Genomic DNA, 18,332 nt, shown 5'->3' with positions numbered 1-18,332 from the left:
ATAATAGGACTAATTGTATGCTATGTACATCAATATATTACAGTCTGTTTGAGCTAATGCTTGCTTCATTATGAAATGACATTACAAGGCTATAGTCCATTAAAACCTCTATGGAAGAACAATGGGAGAGACAGGTTGAAGACCACAGCATCCTTACAGGAGGTGAGATGAGATCAATGAGAAACTGCAGAATTGCAAAAAAATGGCTTCCATCAGCAAGAATGTGGCCTTTAGTATCCTTGCTGAAATAGAAAGAGAAAGCATCTGTAATGTGTGTAGATTGAACCATTAACTTACTGGGATCAAACAATGATGTCAACCTGGTCCAATTAATATACTTCGAACAATTCAAAGCTAAAGAAAACACATTGATGAAGGAAGAGCAGTGGGTGTGGTGTATATGGATTTTAGCAAGTATTTGATAAGGTTCCCCATGGTAGGCTCATTCAGAAAGTAAGGAGGCATGGGATTCAGGGAAAGTTGGCTGTCTGGATACAAAATTGGCTGGCCCATAGAAGTCAGAGGGTGGTAGTAGATGGAAAGTATTCAGCCTGGAGCTCGGTGACCAGTGGTGTTCCACAAGGATCTGTTCTGGGACCTCTGCTCTTTGTGATTTTTATAAATGACTTGGATGAGGAAGTGGAAGGCTGGGTTAGCAAGTTTGCCGATGACACGAAGATTGCTGGAGTTGTGGATAGTGTGGAAGGCTGTTGTAGGTTGCAACGGGACATTGACAGGATGCAGAGCTGTTCTGAGAAGTGGCAGATGGAGTTCAACCTGGAAACGTGTGAAGTGATTCATTTTGGAAGGTCGAATTTGAATGCAGAATACAGGCTTAAAGACAGGATTCTTGGTAGTGTGGAGGAACAGAGGGATCTTGGGGTCCATGTCCATAGATCGCTCAAAGTTGCCACCCAAGTTGATAGGGTTGTTAAGAAGGCGTATGGTGTGTTGGCTTTCACTAACAGGGGGATTGAGTTTAAGGGCTGTGAGGCTATGCTGCAGCTCTATAAAGCCCTGGTTAGACCACACTTGGAATATTGTGTTCAGTTCTGGTAGCCTCATTATAGGAAGGATGTGGAAGCTTTAGAGAGGGTGTAGAGGAGATTTACCAGGATGCTGCCTGGACTGGAGGGCATGTCTTATGAAGAAAGGTTGAGGGAGCTAGGGCTTTTCTCATTGGAGCAAAGAAGGATGAGAGGTGACTTGCTAGAGGGGTAGAAGATGATGAGAGGTATAGATAGAGTGGATAGCAGGAGACTTTTTCCCAGGGTGGAAAGGGCTATCACCAGGGGGCATAATTTTAAGGTGATTGGAGGAAGGTTTCGGGGAGATGTCAGAGGTAGGTTCTTTACACAGAAAGTGGTGGGTGCGTGGAATGCGCTGCCATCGGTGGTGGTAGAAGCAGATACATTAGGAACATTTAAGTGATTCTTGGATAGGTACATGGATGATAGTAGAATGAAGGGTAGGTAATGAGTTTGATCTTTGAGTAGATTAAAGGTTCGGCACAACATCGTGGGCCAAAGGACCTGTACTGTTCTATGTTCTAATATGGTAACATCCTTGCACCCCAGGAGGGATCAAAGAAAGGGTGTTAGGGGATATTGTCGGCACTTAGAGAGGGGTCCACGGAACATCATTGGCGCACTGAGAAGGAGAAGATAGACTAGGGTCAACAGAACACAGCAAGGGCAGCAGAAAGAGAAAAGCTTGTGCCCCAGTCAGCACAGAAACAAGAACCGGTGCTGAGTGATGCTGCAAACCTATTGCTGTTGTTAAACATTCACTTTATTTATCTTAGTTAAGCTTAATAAACTCTCAGACTTGATCACAGAACTTGAGTTTGTACCTTGTAGGTCTATTTTGGCCAATAATCACAGGACATTTTCTGTCACCACTTCCCCTCTCTATTCTATCTCCCTCCTCTCGCTCTCCTCCCTCTGCACTTTATTATTATTGATGATGGTCATATTGACCTATTTATTCTCCTCCATCTCAGACAGTCCCCTGCGATTATGGATGACTTTTTACACTCCAGTTTGATGGGTTCTGAAATAGCTGATAAATCCAATGCATGATCTGCAGACTCTGCCACATGAGGGTTAGGTGGTGTTAGAAGGGTTCAGGTAAATGACCCGTTTGGAGGTATGGATGCTGCCTTCGAGCCTCGACTTCACATGTTACCGACAAATTTCCCTGAACTGGAAACTATCTTCCCAAATGAGAGATGATTTGAGGACATATCTAAAATGTTTCCACACTCAGCCAGGGGTTCTCCTGCTACGACCAATTTCTGAGCAAAACAGCTGCTTCCGGATTCTGCATTTGCAGGTTCTTGGAGACACCTGTTCAGACTAAGTGATAGACTAATACTGATGGTCTGAACACACATAGGCAACAGAAACGACACCAGTTCCCCTCCCTGAGTACCTGTCACTGCTTCTATCCTGTGTGTGTAGGATTCACCCTGAGTCCCTCTATCCAGCTTTACCTGCTCTATCTGCAAAAGTGCTGAACCTTTCAGTATTTGGTCTGCTCAAACCGAGTTCAAGGCCTGAGTAGTGAACAGAATGTCTCATTAATTCTTTGACTAAGACTATGATTGAACAGCAGGTTATGATCGACTCGGCCAAAGATTGGAAAAATTCCTGTCCATCAATATTTCAACAGGAATCTCCTGGTTCAGAGTGTTTAAGGGATACAGACCTAGGCATCGGGAACTAACCCCTGAGAATCATAGCAAAGACTGTCAACATGAGGACATTTAACAACCGGGAGCTGGAACTCTATTGTCACTGTAATTGTGTGTCCGGTGTAATCGCGGTACTTCCGTGCCTGTGTCTCTTGTTTAGAATAAAATGAGGAAGAGCGCCCTCCGACATTACTCTCATTGACCTCGGGTTTTACCCGGGTAAAACAACATTTTACTGGCTGAAATTAACTCTGCAAAGTCCCAGCAAACACACCGGATCCCTCAGTCTTCCCATGTTTCTGTCGGATTGTTTTGAGAGGAGAGGCTCAATAACAACAAACACCCTGCAGAGACAGATCACAATTTGAACATCTACATTGGACTAGCTGCCAGTTTTATATGTTACATGTTGCCCCACACCTCCCCTCCCTCCCTCCCTCCACCCTAACCCCATGTTCGGCTTTTCAAATCGGACATTGATGAATGTGAAATGGGGAAAGTTCCCATTGAATTTTGAATGTTGAATTGCTGCAGAGATCTGCGCACGCGCGATAGGGGCCAAATGAGATGAGCGCATGCGCACCCCTTCCCCCAGCACTGCCTCTGAGCGCCATTCAGTGAGTGAGCGGACGATTGTTTAAATCTGCTGCAAATGGAGACATTACAAGCCTGGGGTAAGTGAACAAACAGTATCTGCTCACAGCAGTACAACAGATTTGGGCCCGTGTCTGCCGATGTGCTCATAGATTAGCATTGATTACCGGGTACATTCAGCGGGAGTGGGGGACAGTTTGTAATGTACATTGTGGAGCAGGAACTGGTCCTGGAACATGGAGTGAGCTGGGGGGGAAGGGAGAGGTCTTTCTCAGGCAGTGTCTGGACAGGGAGAGAGAGACAGAATATGATGTACTCACAATTGAAAATCATTGCTGACTTCTCTCTCCAAACAGTAATGAATGTTATAATAAAAAGCAAAATACTGCGGATGCTGGAAATCTGAAATAAAAACAAGAAATGTTGTAAATACTCAGCAGGTCTGGCTGTATCTGTGGAGAGAGAAGCAGAGTTAACGTTTCAGGTCAGTGACCCTTCTTCAGTAATGAATGTTCCTGGTTCAGATCCAGTATCTCACTATTTATTGTTATTGGATAGTGAATAGCAGAAAAAAATGGCTGAACAATAAAGATGCGGCAGATTTGAAGGGACCAGGCGAGAAGATTAAAGACACTTTTTTAAACAGTGCTTACTTGTTGTCCGTTGAACAATGGGACATGGAAATAGAAATCTGGCTTACGCAAATGTCACTACTCGATCGGGTATTCCAATTCATGGAGCAGTGCGGGGCTTGGGTTGTTTCTGAATGTCACAAAATTGTTACAAAACCGCTCCAAATACCTGGTAAGCAGAAGCAGAGTTCTGCAGTACTGCAGTGGACTCAGACACTGACACTACTTGTGTCATTGACTTTCCTTTTGTGATTGTTCAGAATGATTATTGTTGAAAAGATTACTTTGATCACTTTTCTGTCTTCTCACTCAGCTGTTATTCAAGTATAAGAGTTGCCTTTCTTTTCCTGCAGGCAAACACTTGAAGGAACCAGAAGGAAAGTTGTGATTCCTCGACAGAAGAAAACGTGCATCCAGCTCGTTCCAATACACATTAGGTACAGTATCAGTCACAACGCACACTGACATGGTCAGGTCGTCATTTCCACTGTAACAAACAAAAGAAGTAGTCAGATCCACACTGATTCCAAGGTCGAGAGACACATTATCAATCCAATAGTCAAATAGAGCAGTAGAGATAGGAGTTGTTTCTATTTCACTCCAACTGACTGGTAGATACATGATTCACAGTTCAAAAACATACACATTATCAGATTTAAATACACTGTGTCACCTTGGCTGCAATTCAAATATCAAATCTTAAACAGAACAGACAAAATGTACCTGATTGAAAGCTACAGAATGAATCCCAATAACGTACCCCACAATATAAACTGAGCTACAAATTACACACCAGTTCAAACATGTCACTAAGGGCCAGACAACAACATACACGATTAATTCATTCTCTACAAACCGATGGAATTTGACATTACATAGTTAGTTAGTTAGAGATATAGCACTGAAACAGGCCCTTCGGCCCACCGAGTCTGTGCCGACCATCAACCACCCATTTTTTACTAATCCTACATTACTACCACATCCCCACCTGTCCCTATATTTCCCTACCACCTACCGAAACTAGGGGCAATTTATAAAGGCCAATTAACCTGGCAACCAGCAAGTCTTTGGCATGTGGGAGGAAACCGGAGCACCCGGAGGAAACCCACACAGACACAGGGAGAACTTGCAAACTCCACACAGGCAGTACCCAGAATTGAACCCGGGTCGCTGGAGCTGTGAGGCTGCGGTGCTAACCACTGCGCCACTGTGCCGCCCCAAATCAGGTCATGCTCTAAATTTGAAAGATCGTCATTCACAATTGCTTTTGCAGAGCTACAAATTGGATACCAAGCTGCAACTCACAAACAAGAATTGAATAAAACCTACAGCAATAAAATATTGTTAATCCTTATTTTAAATTAAACACAAGTAAACACATATTGATACATTAATGAGTTAAACAAAGCATTGCCAACACAGTGCCTGAGATACACATTCAGTCCTGAATACAGCAGGATCTCAACTCACATACAGCACCAAGACACATAGATGCAGAGTGAATCCTACAGTCAAACAGGGTGCCAGAGCCTCATAGATCAAGAATGAATTACATATACGGACACAGTATCAGTAACTTACATATATTGAATGTGTGTATCCTGTGTGCACAGTAGAGATACTGGCAGATACAGAATGTCTCCCACACTTACATACTCGCTGTCTGTTACTCCAACTGCCTTTCCCTCTCTGTCTCTCCTTCTCTCTCTGACTCTGCCTCTCTCTGTCTCTCTCTCTCTCTCTCTATCCCTCCATCTGTCCTTCCCTCCCTGTCACTCCATCTCTCTCCTTCTCTCTCTGTCTCTCACTCTTTCCCTCCATCCGTCTTTCCCTTCCTGACACTCCCTCTCTCTCCTTCTATCCCGCTCTGCCACTCTCTCTGTCTCTCTCTCTGTCCCTCCATTTGTCTTTCCCTCTCTGTCTCTCTCCTTCTATCTCTCTTTCTCTGTCTGACCAACTGTCTTGTCCTCCCTGACACTCCCTCTCTCTCCTTTTCTCTCACTCTCTGCCTCTCTCTCTATCCATCCATCCATCTGTCCTTCCCTCCCTGTCACTCCATCTCTCTCCTTCTCTCTGTCTCTCACTTTGTCCCTCCTTCTGTTTTTCCCTCTCTGTCTCTCCCTCTCTCTCCTTCCACCTCTGCCTCACTCTCTCTCCATCTGTCTTTCCCTCTCTGTCACTCCCTGTCTGTCCTTCTTGCTCTGCCTCTCTCTCTGCCTCTCTCTGTCTCTCTCTCTGTCTCTCTCTCTCTCTGTACATCCATCTGTCTTTCCCTCTCTGTCACTCCCTCCCTCTCCTTCTATCTCTGTCTCTCTCTCTCTCTCCTTCTATCTCTGTCTCTCTCTCTCTCTATCCCTCCATCTGTCTTTCCCTCTCTGTCTCTTCCACTCTCTCCTTCTCTCTCTGTCTCTCTGACTTTCCATCTGTCTTTCCCTCTCTTCCTCTCCCTCTCTCTCCTTCTATCTCTGTCTCTCTCTCTTTCCTTCTATCCCTCCATCTGTCCTTCCCTCCCTGTCACTCCATCTCTCTCCTTTTATCTCTGTCTCTCTCTCTGCTTCTCTCTCTGTCTCTGCTTCTCTCTCTGTCTCTGCTTCTCTCTCTGTCTCTGCTTCTCTCTCTGTCTCTGCTTCTCTGTCTTTCCATCTGTCTTTCCCACTCTGTCACTCCCTCCCTCTCCTTCTATTTCTGTCTTTCTCTCTCTTCTTCTATCCCTCCATCTGTCCTTCCCTCCCTGTCACTCCATCTCTCTCCTTTTATCTCTGTCTCCCTCTGTCTCTCCATCTGTCTTTCCCTCCCTGTCACTCTCTCTCTCGTTCCATCTCTGCCTCTCTCTCTCTGTCTCTCACTCTGTCTTTCCCTCTCTGTCTCTCCCTCTCTGTCCTTCTGTCTCTGTCTCTCTCTCTCTCTGTCCCTCCATCTGTCTTTCCCTCTCTGTCTCTCCCTCTCTGCCCTTCTGTCTCTGTCTCTCTCTCTGTCATTCCATCTGTCTTTCCCTCCCTGTCACTCCCTCCCCTACCTCTCTCTCTCCCTCTGTCTTTCCCTCTGTCTTTCCCTCTGTCTTTCCCTCTGTCTTTCCCTCTGTCTTTCCCTCTGTCTTTCCCTCTGTCTCTCCCTCTGTCTCTCCCTCTGTCTCTCCCTCTGTCTCTCCCTCTGTCTTTCCCTCTGTCTTTCCCTCTGTCTTTCCCTCTCTGTCTCTCCCTCTCTGTCTCTCCCTCTCTCCTTCTTTCTCTGAATCTCTCTCTGTCTTTCCACCTGTCTTTCCATCCTTGTCACTCCCTCTCTCTCCATCCATCTCTGCTTCTCTCTCTGTCTGTCTCTCCAACTTCCTTTGCCTCTGTTTCTCTCCCACTTTCTCCTTCTCTCTCTGTCTCTGCCTCTCCCTCTGTCTCTCTGTCACTCCCTCTCTCTCCTTCTATCTCTGTCTCTCTCTCTATCCCTCTATCCCTCCATCTGTCCTTCCCTCCCGGTCACTCCATCTGTCTCCTTCTCTCTCTGTCTCTCACTCTGTCCCTCCATCTGTCTTTCCCTCCCTGTCAATCCCTCTCTCCTTCTGTCTCTGTCTCTCCATCTGTCTTTCCCTCCCTGACACACACTCTCTGTCTCCCTCTCTCCCTCCATCTGTCTTTCCCTCCCTGTCACTCCCTGTCTCTTCCTATCTCTGTCTCTCTCTCTGTCCCTCCATCTGTCTTTCCCTCTCTGTCTCTGCCTCTCTCCTTCTTTCTCTGTCTCTCCATCTGTCTTTCCCTCCCTGACACACGCTCTCTGTCCTTCTATCTCTGTCTCTCTCTCTATCCCTCTATCCCTCTATCCCTCCCTCTGTCCTTCCCTCCCTGTCACTCCATCTGTCTCCTTCTCTCTCTGTCTCTCCCACTCTATCCTTCTCTCTCTGTCTTTCTCTCTCTGTCTCTCCATCAGTCTCTCCCCCACACGCCCCCCCACCCCGTCACACGCTCTCTCTCTTTCTGTCTCTGTCGCACTCTCTCTACCCCTCCATCTGTCTTTCCCTCCCTGTCTCACCGTCTCTCTCCTTCTCTCTCTGTCTCTCTCTCTCTGTCCCTTCTTCTGTCTTTCCCTCCCTGACACTCCCTCTCTCTCCTTCTATCTCTGTCTCTCTCTCTGTCCCTCCATCTGTCTTTCCCTCCCTGACACTCCCTCTCTCTTCTTCTATCTCTGCTTCTCTCTCTGTCTCTCTCTCTGTCCCTCCATCTGCCTTTCCCTCCCTGTCTCACCGTCTCTCTCTTTCTATCTCTCTCTCTCTCTCTCTCTGTCCCTTCTTCAGCCTTTCCCTCCCTGACACTCCCTCACTCTCCTTCTATCTCTGTCTCTCTCTCTCTCTGTCCCTCTATCTGTCTTTCCCTCCCTGACAGTCCCTCTATCTCCTTCTATCTCTGTCTCCCTCTCTCTGTGCCTCCATCTGTCTTTCCCCCTCTGTTTCTCCCTCTATCTCTGTCTCACTCTCTCTGTGCCTCCATCTGTCTTTCCCCCTCTGTCTCTACCTCTCTCTCCTCTCTCTGTCTTTCTCTGTCTGTCTCTCCATCAGTCTCCCCCCACCCTCCCCCCTGTCACACGCTTTCTTTCTTTCTGTCTCTGTCACACTCTCTCTACCCCTCCATCTGTCATTCCCGCCCTGTCTCTCCATCTCTCTCCTTCTCTCTCTGTCTCTCTCTGTCTCTCCGTCTGTCCTTCTCTTTCTGTCTCTCTCTCTCTTTCCCTTCTTCTGGCTTTCCCTCTCTGTCTCCTCCACTCTCTCCTTCTCTCTCTGTCTCTCACTCTGTCCCTCCATCTGTCTTTTCCTTCCTGACACTCCCTCTCTCTCCTTCGATCTCTGTCTCTGCCACTCTCTCTGTCCCTCCATCTGTCTTTCCCTCTCTGTCTCTCCGTCTTTCTCCTTCTATCTCTGTCTCTGCCTCTCTCACTGTCACTCTCTCTCTCTATCCCTCCATCTGTCCTTCCCTGACTATCACTCCATCTCTCTCCTTCTCTCTCTCTCTCTCTCTCTCTCTCTCTGTCCCTCCATTGGTCTTTCTCCTTCTATCATTGTCTCTCCCACTCTCTCTGTCTCTCTCTCTGTCCCTCCATCTGTCTTTCCCTCCCTGTCAGACTCTCTCTCGTTCCATCTGTGCCACTCTCTCTCTGTCTCTCCATCTGTCTTTCCCTCGCTGTCTCTCCCTCTCTGTCCTTCTGTCTCTGTCTCTCTCTCTGTCCCTCCATCTGTCTTTCCCTCTCTGTCAATCCCTCTCTCTTTCTCTCTGTCCCTCCATCTGTCTTTCCCTCCCTGACACTCCCTCTCTCTCCTTCTATCTCTGTCTCTCTCTCTCTGTCCCTTCTTCTGTCTTTCCCTCTCTGTCTCTTCCACTCTCTCCTTCTCACTCTGTCCCTCCATCTGTCTTTCCCTCCCTGACACTCCCTCTCTCTCCTTCTATCTCTGTCTCTCTCTCTCTGTCCCTTCTTCTGTCTTTCCCTCTCTGTCTCTTCCACTCTCTCCTTCTCTCTCTGTCTCTCTCTCTGTCCCTCCATCTGTCTTTCCCTTCCAGACACTCCCTCTCTCTCCTTCGATCTCTGTCTCTGCCACTCTCTCTGTCTCTCTCTCTGTCTGTCCCTCTCTGTCTCTCCGTCTTTCTCCTTCTATCTCTGTCTCTGCCTCTCTCTCTGTCACTCTTTCTCTCTATCCCTCCATCTGTCCTTCCCTCCCTGTCACTCCACCTCTCTCCTTCTCTCTCTGTCTGTCTCTGCCTCTCTCTCTGTCTCTCTCTCTCTGTCCCTCCATTGGTCTTTCTCCTTCTATCATTGTCTCTGCCTCTCTCTCTGTCTGTCTCTCTCTCCCTCCATCTGTCTTTCCCTTCCAGACACTCCCTCTCTCTCCTTCGATCTCTGTCTCTGCCACTCTCTCTGTCTGTCCCTCTCTGTCTCTCCGTCTTTCTCCTTCTATCTCTGTCTCTGCCACTCTCTCTGTCTCTCTCTCTCTGTCCCTCCATCTGTCTTTCCCTCCCTGTCACTCCCTGTCTCTTTCTATCTCTGTCTCTCTCTCTGTCCCTCCATCTGTCTTTCCCTCTCTGTCTCTGCCTCTCTCCTTCTTTCTCTGTCTCTCCATCTGTCTTTCCCTCCCTGACGCATGCTCTCTGTCCTTCTATCTCTGTCTCTCTCTCTATCCCTCTATCCCTCCCTCTGTCCTTCCCTCCCTGTCACTCCATCTGTCTCCTTCTCTCTGTCTCTCCCACTCTATCCTTCTCTCTCTGTCTTTCTCTCTCTGTCTCTCCATCAGTCTCTCCCCCACACGCCCCCCCCCCCCCCCACCCCGTCACACGCTCTCTCTCTTTCTGTCTCTGTCGCACTCTCACTACCCCTCCATCTGTCTTTCCCTCCCTGACACTCCCTCTCCTTCTATCTCTGTCCCTCCATCTGTCTTGCCCTCTCTGTCTCTCCCTCTCTCTCCGTCTCTCTCTCTCTGTCCCTCCATCTGTCTTTCCCTCCCTGACACTCCCTCTCTCTTCTTCTATCTCTGCTTCTCTCTCTGTCTCTCTCTCTGTCCCTCCATCTGTCTTTCCCTCCCTGTCTCACCGTCTCTCTCCTTCTATCTCTCTCTCTCTCTGTCCCTTCTTCTGCCTTTCCCTCCCTGACACTCCCTCACTCTCCTTCTATCTCTGTCTCTCTCTGTCCCTCCATCTGTCTTTCCCTCCCTGACAGTCCCTCTATCTCCTTCTATCTCTGTCTCCCTCTCTCTGTGCCTCCATCTGTCTTTCCCCCTCTGTTTCTCCCTCTATCTCTGTCTCTCTCTCTCTGTCCCTCCATCTGTCTTGCCCTCTCTGTTTCTCCCTCTATCTCTGTCTCCCTCTCTCTGTGCCTCCATCTGTCTTTCCCCCTGTCTCTCCATATCTCTCCTTTTATCTCTGTCTCTCTCTCTGTCTCTCCGTCTTTCTCCTTCTATCTCTGTCTCTGCCTCTCTCTGTCACTCTCTCTCTCTATCCCTCCATCTGTCCTTTCCTCACTGTCACTCCATCTCTCTCCTTCTCTCTCTGTCTCTGTCTCTCTCTCTCTGTCCCTCCATTTGTCTTTCCCTCTCTGTCACTCCCTCCCTCTCCTTCTATCTCTGTCTCTCTCTCTATCCCTCTATCCCTCCATCTGTCCTTCCCTCCCTGTCACTCGATACCTCTCCTTTTATCTCTGTCTCTCTCTCTGTCTCTCCATCTGTCTTTCCCTCTCTGTCTCTCCCTCTCTCTCCTTCTATCTCTGTCTCTCTCTCTCTCTCCATCTGTCTTTCCCTCCCTGACACTCCCTCTCTCTCCTTCCATCTCTGCCTCTCTCTCTCTGTCTATCCATCTGTCTTTCCCTCTCTCTCCTATCTCTGTCTCTCCATCAGTCTCTCCCTCTCTGTCTCTCCCTCTCTCTCCTCCTATCTGCCTGTCTCTCCATCTGTCTTTCCCTCCCTGTCACTCCCTCTCTCTCCTTCCATCTCTGCCTCTCTCTCTCTGTCTCTCCATCTGTCTTTCCCTCCCTGACACTCCCTCTCTGTCCTTCTATCACTGTCTCTCTGTCTATCCCTCCGTCTGTCCTTCCCTCCGTCACTCCATCTGTCTCCTTCTCTCTCTGTCTCTCACTCTGTCCCTCCATCTGTCTTTCCCTCCCTGTCACTCCATCTCTCTCCTTCTCTCTCTGTCACGCTCTCTCTCTATCCCTCCATCTGTCCTTCCCTCCCTGTCACTCCATCTCTCTCTGTCTCTGCCTCTCTCTCTGTCCCTCCATTGGTCTCCCCTTTAGTGACTTGGTGCCAAATTGTTATTATTTTTATTCATTTGTTGGATGTGTGCATTACTGGCTCTGCCAGCATTTTATTGCCCATCACGAATTGCCGTTGAACCTTCTTGAACCGCTGCAGTCCATGTGGGGTAGATAGACCCACAATGCTGTTAGGAAGTGAGGTCCAGGATTTTGACCTTGTGACAGTGAAGTGATATAGTTCCAAGTCAGGATGGTGTGAGACCGGAAGGGAAACTTGCAGGTGGTGGTGTTCCCATACATGTTTCCTGTTTGTTTGCTCTCTCTCCCCCTCCTTATTTCTAGACCTCCCTGTCCTCCTGTCCCTCTGTGTTATGAGAACTGAAGAAGAGAAGGAAGTGGGTGCAGGAACAGAGAGACCTGGGGATGTCTGTGCACAAATTGAAGGTGGCAGGGCTAGTTGAGAAAGTGGTTAAAAGACATTTAGGATCCAGGCTTTGTAAATAGAGGCTGAGAGTATAAAAGCAAGGAGGTTATGATGAAGCTTTATAAAACACTGCTTCATCCTCATCTAGTATTGTGTCCAATTCTGGACACCATACTTTAGGAAGGATGTGGGGGCTTTAGAGAGGATGCATAAAAGATTCACGAGCAAGGTTCCAAGGATGAGGGACTTCAGTTACGTGGAAAGATTGGAGAAGCTGGGGTTGTTTTCTGTGTCTTTCTCCGTCTACCTCTCTCTCTCCCTCCTGCAATCTCTGACAATAGGAGAGAGACAGAGGGAGAGAGGGTTAGCTTTGAAGCCAGGAGAAAAAGACCAACAAATTCAGCAACTATTTCAGGAGGAGAAAAGCCAATAACAAGCACAAGCTGTTGGAGGGACGGGAAATCGTTTACGAAGGGACAGAGTATCTGATCACACCCGGGATGGTGTAATGAATGCCAACAAAGCCCATTTCAGCCTGCAATATGAAAAGGAGGGATAGAGAGCTGAGGGGGCAATGGCGTCCTGCGGCTCCCACAATGCCGCGCGACTGGGAACGGCCCCTTTCTGCGGTACGGGACGCGCTGCACTCTGGGAGGAGGCTCCGCACATGCGCATCTCCGCAAGAGTATTAACCGCCGCCTTTTTATATTCTCCCTCTTCTCAGACGTTCAACTTTCCTCCATTGAGATCGACAGCTGAAGCCGCTTCTCTTTTTCCTTTCCCTTTCAGGTGCTGTTTGCGGAAATATGTGGCCGGCGGGTGACGTCACGCAAACATGGCGGCTGATGACACCTCCCTCCCGCCATGGCGTTATTGAGGTCTCATTGACTGCCGCGCCACACGTGTCTGGAGGTCAGGGGGTCAAAAGCAGCACATAGCCTCCGCGCAGCCGCGGTTTGGGCGACTTGGAACCCCCAACCCCCTGGGGTGGGGTGGGGGAGGGGAGGGGGGTCAGCACCAGACTCTTAAAGGGACCCTGCACCACCAGAACTGTCCCAAACTCTTAAAGGGACCCAACATGGGCAGACAGAGCAAGACAGTTGGAGAGAAAGTAATAGAGAGGGAAATAGAAAAGAGAGAGTGATGGTGAGAGAGAGAGGAAGAACTGAGCTTGAAAGAATCATAGAGAGATGGAGAGACTGAGAGAAAATAGGTGAGAGTGAGAGAGCAAGAGATGGTGAGAAATGGAGGAAGAATTTCCTCAATTGGACAGAAATGGAGAGAGATTGATAGAGATGGAGGGCCGAAGGGCCTGTACTGCGCTGTAATGTTCTAATAAGGACTGTATTGACCAGGTTTCATAAGAGACTGAGAGAAAATAGGTGAGAGTGAGAGAGCAACAGATGGTGAGAAATGAAGGGAGAATCTCCTCAATTGGACAGAGATGGAGAGACTGAGAGAAAATAGGTGAGAGGGAGAGAGTGAGAGAGCAAGAGATGGTGAGAAATGGAGGAAGAATTCAGCCCCTCAAACCTGCCCCGCCATTCAATACAACCATGGCTGATCTCATTTCGTCCTCAACTCCACTTTCCTTCCCGTTCTCCATAACCCTTCAACCCATTATTAATTGAAAATCTGACCATCTCCTCCTTAACTTTACTCAACGTCCCGTCATCCAGCACAATGTGGGGTAGTGAATTCCAGAGTCTCACGACCCTTTGAGAGAAGTAATGTCTCCTCATCTCTGTTTTAAATCTGCTCCCCCTTATTCTGAAACTATGGCCTCTCCTTCTAGATTGCCTCACATGAGGAAACATCCTCTCTCTCTACTTTGTCAATCCCCTTAATCATCTTATATATCCCTCAATTAGATCTACCCTCATTCTTCTAAACACTAGAGAGCAAAGGCCTAAACTGCTCAATCTCTCTTCATAAGACAAACCTTTCATATCTGGAATCAGTCCAGTGAACCTCCTCTGAACTGCCTCAAAGAACAAAGAACAGTACAGCACAGGAACAGGCCATTCGGCCCTCCAAGCCTGCGCCGATCTTGATGCCTGCCAATATTAAACAAGTGGTGACCCGTACCTCCCACATCCTGTCAGAGGAGCAAGCAACTGCCCGAGCTTCCATCCCCTCTGCTCTAAATTGACAAAAGAGATTTAAAAAAATAAAGGAAAAAACTTACCTGACCGAACCCTCCACACAAGAGTCCTTTTTTTTTGGTTAGAGGAGGAGGAGGAGGATGGGTGGGAGACACTACACGTGTAGTGTTTCAGGTTTAACCACTGCCTGAATATATAAGTTCACTTACCCAGCAGTCCCCGTGTCCGTGTCCGCCCAATCACGAGGTAAGTACTTTCTAGTGAAACTTACCTTCCCGGCTGCCCCCTGGCTCACACTCTCACCACTCCCACTGCTCAAATGGAAGAAAGAAATACCCACCAATCACTGAGCAGCTCTCCTGTGACATCACACTTCACCTTTTGCTGGTCAAGCAGGTCCACAGAACAGAACCGAGCGGCTCTCGCTGCTGCTTCTGGTCTCTGGCTTCGGCTCCTTTTATCTCCCGGCTCCTCTCGCCTGTTCCCGCTCTCGCTGCAGAGATCTGCTCACGCGCAATATAGGCCTGTCGAATATGACGTCATAATGCGGAGAAGAGCGCATGCGCACCCCATCCCCCAGCACTGCCTCTGAGCACCATTCACTGTGATTGTTTAAATCAGCTGCAAATGGAGACATTACAAGCCTGGGGTAAGTGAACAAACAGTATCTGCTCACAGCAGTACAACAGATTTGGGCCCGCGTCTGCCTATGTGCTCAGAGATTAGCATTGATTACCGGGTACATTCAGCGGGAGTGGGGGACAGTTTGTAATGTGTATTGTGGAGCAGGAACTGGTCCTGGAACATGGAGTGAGCCGAGGGGGGAAGGGAGAGGTCTTTCTCAGGCAGTGTCTGGACAGGGAGAGAGAGACAGAATATGATGAACTCACGATTGAAAATCATTGCTGATTTCTCTCTCCAAACAGTAATGAATGTTATAATAAAAAGCAAAATACTGCGGATGCTGGAAATCTGAAATAAAAACAAGAAATCTTGTAAATACTCAGCAGGTCTATTTACATCTTTGGAGAGAGAAACAGAGTTCATGTTTCAGGTCAGTGACCCTTCTTCAGTAATGAATGTTCCTGGTTCAGATCCAATATCTCACTATTTATTGTTATTGGATTGTGAATAGCAGAAAAAAAATGGCTGAACAATAAAGATGCGGCGGATTTGAAGGGACCAGGTGAGAAGATTAAGGACACTTTTTGAAACAGTGCTTACTTGTTGTCCGTTGAACAATGGGACATGGAAATAGAAATCTGGCTTACGCAAATGTCACTACTCGATCGGGTATTCCAATTCATGGAGCAGTGCGGGGCTTGAGGTGTTTCTGAATGTCACAAAATTGTTACAAAACCGCTCCAAATATCTGGCAAGTAGAAGCAGAGTTCTGCAGTACTGCAGTGGACTCAGACACTGACACTGCTTGTGTTGTTAACTTTCCTTTTGTGATTGTTCAGAATAATTATTATTGAAAAGATTACATTGATCACTTTTCTGTCTTCTCACTCAGCTGTTATTCAAGTATAAGAGTTGCCTTTCTTTTCCTGCAGGCAAACACTTGAAGGAACCAGAAGGAAAGGCATGACTCCTCGACAGAAGGAAATGTGCATCCAGCTCGTTCCAATACACAGTAGGTACAGTGTAACTCACAAAGCACAGTGACACGGTCAGGTCATCATTTCCACTGTAACCAACAAAAGAAGTAGTCAGACCCACACAGATCCCAAAGAGACACATTATCAATTCAATAGTCAAACAGAGCATTAGAGATAGGAGTTGTTTCTATTTCACTCCAACTGACTGGTAGATATATCAATCACAGTCCAAAAACACACACATTATCAGATTTAAATACATTGTGTCACCTTGATTACAATTCAGTTACCAAATCTTAAGTGGAACTGAACAAATGTACCGAATTGATAGCTACAGAATGAATCCCGATAACGTACCCCACAATATAAACTGAGATACAAGTTACACACCAGTCCAAACATGTCACTAAGGGTCAGACTAAAACACACAGGATTAATTCATTTTCTACAAACAGATGGAATTTGACATTACATATCAGGTCATGTTCTAAAATTGAAAGATCATCATTCAGAATTGCTTTTGCAGAGCTACAAATTGGATACAAAGCTGCAACTCACAAACAAGAATTGAATAAAACCTACAGCAATAAAATATCGCAAATCCATATTTTAAATTAAACACACGTAAACAAATATTGATACATTAATGTGTGAAACAAAGCGTTGACAACACAATGCCTGAAATATATATTAAGCCCTGAATACAGCAGGATTTCAACTCACATACAGCACAAAGACACATAGATGCAGAGTGAATCCTACAGTCAAACAGGGTGCCAGAGCCTCACAGATCAGGAATGAATTACATATACAGACACAGTATCAGTAACTTACATATATTGAATGTGTCTATCCTGTGTGCACAGTAGAGATACTGGCAGATACAGAATGTCTCCCACACTTACATACTCCCCCATAGACAGAAACATAAGGAATGCATTCCAAACACACATTCAGTACCAGAGACTCTCAAATTCAGAATAAACCCTACATTCACACACAGGACCAGAGACTGAAAGTCCAGAATGTGGCCCACATTCATATACATATCATTAACCCTTATCCAATAGGTATGAGCTTCTTGATCCCTGTGTGGACGAGGGCACAGGCTGCAGGGGAGGACGAGCAAACTGTCCACAGCACCATGATTCAGAGCGATATTCAAGTGGGGGGATTAGTAATAGGGGATTGCAGATTTAGGGGAATAGATTCCATTCTCTGGCATCAATAACAGGGAGTCCCAAAGGCTGCGTTGCCTACCTGGTGCCAAGATTAACGACATCTCTTCTTGACTGGAGAGTAACTTGGAGTGGGAGGGGAAGGATCCAGCTGTCTTGGTCCACATAGGTAGGACAAGGAATCCGCTTTTGCTGAGGGCTGATGAGCAGCTCGGGGCTAAATTAAAAAGCAGAACCAGAAAGGTAATACTCTCCAGAATGCTACCAGAGCAATGTGCAAATTGGTGTAGGGTAAATCAGATTATCGAGGTAAACGTATGGCTCAAAGATTGGTGTGGGAGAAACGGGTTCCAATTCATGGGGCACTGGCACCAGTACTGGGAAAGGAGAGAGCTGTTCCACTGGGACAGGCTTCATTTGGACCATGCTGGGACCAATGTCCTGGCAAATCATATAACTAGGGTTGTAGATAGGACTTTAAATTTATTAGTGTGGGGTGGGGGGTGGCGTTCAATTGAAAGGAAGTTTAAAAAATAAAAAAGGAACGAGAGAACAGAGGTGCAGAGTAGTGAAGAGGCAAACGGTAATCAAAGTATGACAGGAAGGTGCAGCTAATATAAGCAGCAGAGTTCAACAGAAATTAGAACCAGAATGAATAATAATGATAAAAAGTCAAAGCCTCTTTATCTGATTGCACACAGCATTTGTAACAAGATAGATCAGTTGGGGGCACAAATAGAAATAAATGAATGTGACTTGATAGCTATTACAGAGACGTAGTTGCAGGGTGACCAAGACTGGAAACTCAATATTCAAGGGTATACAATGCTCTGGAAAAATAGGCAAAAAGGAAAAGGAGGTGGGGTAGCTTTGTTAATAAAGGAAGGTATCAGTGTGGTGTTGAGTAGTGAAATAGGTGCAATAGATCATGATGTGGAATCAGTTTGTGTGGAAATAAAGAATAGCAAAGGGAAGAAGTCACGGGTGGGAGTCATCCATAGACCCCCGAAGAGCTGTCTCACTGTCGGACAAAGTATAAATCGGGAAATAATGGAGCTGTGTAAGAAGGGTGCTACAATAGTCACGAATAATTTTAATCTGCCTATTGACTGGACAAATCAGATTGGCAGAGGTAACATGGAAGGTGAATTTGTAGAGTACATCAGGGACTGTTACTTCGATCAATACATTGCAGAACATACCCAGGAACAGGTTATTTTAGATCTAGTAATGTGTAATGTGGTAGGATTAACAAGAGATATTGTAGTGAAGGATCCTCTATGGGGTAGCAATCACAACATGGTAGAATATCAAATTCAGTTTGAGGGCGAGCAACTCTGGTCTCAAACCAGTGTCCTCAACCTAAACAAGGGCAATTGCTGTGGTA

At 46.9% G+C, this 18,332-nt stretch overlaps 1 long non-coding RNA gene across 1 annotated transcript in view; it reads left to right on the top strand.

Annotated features, from left to right (window-relative positions):
* Window positions 1-3,311: 3,311 nt before the first annotated feature.
* The window catches only part of LOC137356470 (uncharacterized), a 164,722-nt gene continuing 149,701 nt past the window's right edge, over window positions 3,312-18,332 (top strand). The window contains exons 1-2 of the long non-coding RNA XR_010971078.1: window positions 3,312-3,369; window positions 4,275-4,358. This is a non-coding gene — a long non-coding RNA (uncharacterized lncRNA). The remainder of the gene's footprint in view (window positions 3,370-4,274; window positions 4,359-18,332) is intronic.

This window comes from Heterodontus francisci, chromosome 45, assembly GCF_036365525.1.
Source record: "Heterodontus francisci isolate sHetFra1 chromosome 45, sHetFra1.hap1, whole genome shotgun sequence".
Taxonomy (NCBI): domain Eukaryota; kingdom Metazoa; phylum Chordata; class Chondrichthyes; order Heterodontiformes; family Heterodontidae; genus Heterodontus; species Heterodontus francisci.
This window is presented reverse-complemented; position numbering and strand designations above follow the sequence as displayed.